General features: G+C 40.5%; 1 pseudogene; it reads right to left on the reverse strand.

The window, feature by feature from the left end:
- Nucleotides 1-1,683: 1,683 nt before the first annotated feature.
- LOC102970957 lies at nt 1,684-2,235 on the reverse strand (annotated as a pseudogene).
- Nucleotides 2,236-4,452: the final 2,217 nt, after the last annotated feature.

Here is a 4,452-nt window from a genome sequence, read left to right on the forward strand (position 1 = left end):
CAGGGGCTCTGCAATTTCAGGGGGCTAAGTAAGCAATGCCTGCCATGTTTAGACCTTAATTCCATTTGCTTGAGAAAAAAAAAAAACAGGTCTTCCCAAACCCAGTACTTAACAACTCTTCCTAATTTAGCAGCCAAGAATCCATCTTTCATTGTACATTCCCGGACACTGGTACATATTATAATTCAAATCCCCCTTTTCTTTCAAAGGCAAAGTGTCACTGTTCTTCCCACCATTCTCCTGCAGAATAGCGGAGGAAGACAGGCTCAGGGGGCCATCATGGCAGCTGGTGAGAGGGAAGTTCTGCTTCTCAAACCAGTGTGACACGTACCTCTCAGGTATCATGTGGGGTCAAGGCTGGAAGATGCGATGTGCAGGAACCTCAAGAAAAGCATAGCCGTGCATTGGTAGCAAGAAAGTCACATCCATCAGGAGCCTCTCAAACTCTCCTCTTGACCAGTCCTCTCTTACTTCCACATCTTAATCAATTCCAGGCCCTTGAACATTAATACAAAACCAAGCAAAAGAAAAATACCACCCAAGTATTTTTTCTCTTCATATTGGATATAACCGCATGGCTGTTGCTTCATGGCCAGTGGGAAATGATGCGGTAGTACTGTTGGTATATGAGAGGTTGGCAACAAACACAATTACCCCTCTTCAAACTGCACCAGACCACAAGCAGGATAGAGGATACTCCCAGCCTACTGCTACCTGTCTATCAAGAGCAATCTGGTACCTAGAGGGCTCTGGCTTGCTGTGACAAGAGAGATCCATAGTGTCAAAACAAGCTCTCATTGCATGAAATCTGGGCTCTGGAAAAATCTTGTGTTAGCCCTCTCCTAAAATTTAGCACCACTTTCTTCTGTTTCCAATTCTATGGATTAAAATGCATAATGGAGCAAAGCATCCAGTAGCAAATAACATATGATTCAAACTTGCTGCAATTCTTGATTTCATCATTTCCTAGTTTTGCTTAAAAGAGAAAACATTCCATTCTTTTCAATAGATTCCTGCTCCCATCTCTGGTGGCCCTGTAGGCAAAATTTCTCATTCCTCAGTGAATGAGAGGGGGAAATCCCTTTACATTTTTGATCATGGAAGTAATGTGGTTTATTTGCCTGTCCACATACTTGCTCCCTACATCCAACGAGTCTCTGGCTTAGTTGTTGTAATGTGGGTTCACCAGGCTGGCTGGTCCTGGAACTTCTCCAGCTTACAGGTCACCATGGCCTGAGCACAGCAGCACTTTATGCATGGAGCCCTACTTGCCTTACAGCAGCTGCGTTGTTCTGTCTTCCAAACCCTGCACCATGGGAGCCACTGTCTCCTAGATAAAACCCTGTGCTGTGCCTGCCTCTGCAGTGCACTGGTGGTCTCATGAGGGTGAGCCCACTCCTTTGTCGCCCCTTCACGGGTCATCAAAGTCACTGTGGGTGCCGGTGCTAGAGCTCTCCATCACCCTCAGTAGTGCAACTGGAGAGTTGCTAGCACAGCAATGATAGCAACACTATCCTCATAGTATTTTAGGATACGTGTAATTCTGAAACTTAGTAGTTGTTGGTAGTTTGAACAATTGCCATTCGTTAGAAAGTCTTCTCTTAATATAGTAAATATTATTCCAACATCTATTCTTTTTTTTTGTCTGTTTTTACTTTCATTTGCATTTATTTTATGCAGAATTTACTCCCAGGCCATACATTTTTGTTGCTTCAGTTTCTTCTGGAACATCTTTTTCTTCTGTGCAACTTCCTCTTCCAGTTTAGGAACAATCTGCTCTTTTTCAGTAAGGATCATCTCAATGTGGCAGGGAGAGCTCACGTATGGGTTAATCTCACCATGAGCCCCGTATGGTCTATGCCACATCTTGGGGGTTTTGTTCACCTGGATATGCTCAATGACCAGAGAAGCTACACCTAAACCCTTAAGTTCAGCATTACTCCCTGCATTCTTAAGCATGTGCAGTAAAAATTCAGCACTCTTTTGGGCCACCGACCCTGTGTCCAGCGCCACTGTTTGGCCTGGGCACATCTACCAACCCACCATTGTAGCAATGGAATGGCACACACTGCTTCTGCAAAGTGACATCTTTCAGATACTTGGTGGCTTTTCAGATATGCATACCTTTGATGGTCTGGGCAGTTTCACGTGTGTTCTTAAAGTGAACACGAGGATTTGAACCTCTTGATTTGCATGATTTTGTTGGGTTTCCGGGTCAAGTGAATAGCAAACCATTTTCAGAGATCACCTCAGGCTGCTTACGGGAAGAGCCAACATTTATTCTTATAAAATGAAACTACTTATATAGTTAGCTCAGTTGAAATGATTCACATTAGTGAAAAGATAGAAGATAAAAATATTCCTTTTACTCAGAGATGATCTTTACCTATGATCATGGATGCAATATTCACTATTATCTTCTCTTTTTGAAGATGTTTTCAAAGCTCCTTACATTAAATCAGGCTTTTAAAAATGAGTTTCAGGAGTGCCTGGGTGGCTCAGTTGGTTAAGTGTCCGACTCTTGATCTTGGCTCAGGTCATGATCTCACAGTTTCAGAGTTCAAGCTCCACGTCAGGCTCTGTGCTGACAGCACGGAGCCTGCTTGGAATTCTCTCTCCTTCTCTCTTTGCCCCTACCCCACTTGTACTCTTTCTCTCTCTCTCTTAAAATAAATACATAAGCTTAAAACTTTTTTTTAATCTTAAAAGAATAATAAAAATGAGTTTCAGAATATTGGCTGTGTCTTAAGTATCATGATATGGTTTAGACAACGACAAATGTTGGAATGTGGTAAAGACCGGAACAGCAAGGAATTCCTGCTGTTCCCATCCCTCCAAAAGAAAGGAAACCTTTAAAACACACACCCACCCACACACACACACACACACACACACGCATGCACACATGTGTGTGTACATACAGAGCTTTTTGGGTTTGAAGTTAGCCTTTGTTATTAAAACAAAACACCAATATTACAGTGAAAATTGGTTACCAGAGTTAGAGCTGACTTCAGAGATACTATTTCTCCCCTCCCCCCATCTTCCCAACACCCACGGTGCCCTCACACCAACTCACTCCTCCTTCCCTTGTACTACTGGAAGTAAGGCACATTGTAAGGAGACCTTCCCAGGGTCCTAAGTATAAGTAGCAAAGAAACTGTCCTCCCGCCTCACTGCAGTATTCCATCTGAGATGAATGGTAGCATTTTGAGAAGGATGGGAGTGAGAAACACCAAAACATGTATCAGTTAGCATAAAGAATCTTTTATAGTGGAGGTGATTTTCTCATCTCTGAAATGACCTTGTACAGAACACAGTATTAACAGTTTGTTAAATAACTCCATAGTAAATAATTGTGTTTAGGACACATTTGTCTGCTTAAAAAAAAAAAAATCAGGACTTTCATTTGGCAATTATTATTTTTTCATGTTTTTAATTGTTATTTATTTGTGTTTAAAATTACAATTCCAGTGTTAACGTATGGTATTATAGTAGTTTCAGATGTACAATATAACAATTCAACAATTCTATGCATTATTCGGTGCTCACAATAAGTATACTCGTAATCCCCTTCACCTATTTTACCCACTCCCGCTGGTAACCATCAGTTTGTTTTCTGTAGTAAAGAGTGTTCTTCTGGTTTGTCTTTTTTAAATTTTGCATGTTTTTTTTTTATTTCTTATATTCCACATATGCATTATACTCTCTAGATCCATCTATGGTGTTACAAATGGCAAGATTTCATTCTTTTTTATGGTAAGCAATAGTCCATTATATATATATATATATATATATATATATATATATATATATATATATTTATCCATTCATCTATTGATGGACACTTGGGCTGCTTCCATAACTTGGATATTGTAAATAATGCCATAATAAACATAGGGGTGCATATTTTGAATTAGTGTTTTCACATTCTTTGGGTAAATACCCAGTAGTAAATTTCTGGATCATATGGTAATCCTATTTTTAATTTTTTGAGGAACCTCCATACTGTTTTCCACAGTGGCTGCACCAGTTTGCATTCCTACTAACAGTGCAGAAGAGTTCCTTTTTCTCCACATCCTTGCCAACACTTTTTGTTTTTTGTGTAGTTTTTCATATTAGCACACAAAGAAAACATTAAGAAAACCCGGGGCTATAGCCCCATTTCTTTGTTCTCTTCCAAGCACAATTTTTCTAAAGGGTTATTTATATTTGCTGCCTCTAATTTTTCTCTTCTGATCACCTCTTAAATCACTCCAAACAGGCATTTCTCCCACGAATACTCCGTTGAAACGGCTCTCTCCAAATATACCAGTGACCTATATTTCCCATAGGTTAGTTCTTGTCCACAGCTTGGGTGTGTGTCAGGAGCATTTGACGGGGCTGACTACTCCCTCTTCTCTGAGACAGTGTCTTCACTTGGCTTCCCGCACACACCCTTTCTTGGTTTTCCTC

The sequence above is a fragment of the Panthera tigris genome, chromosome A3 (assembly GCF_018350195.1).
Source record: "Panthera tigris isolate Pti1 chromosome A3, P.tigris_Pti1_mat1.1, whole genome shotgun sequence".
Lineage (NCBI taxonomy): Eukaryota > Metazoa > Chordata > Mammalia > Carnivora > Felidae > Panthera > Panthera tigris.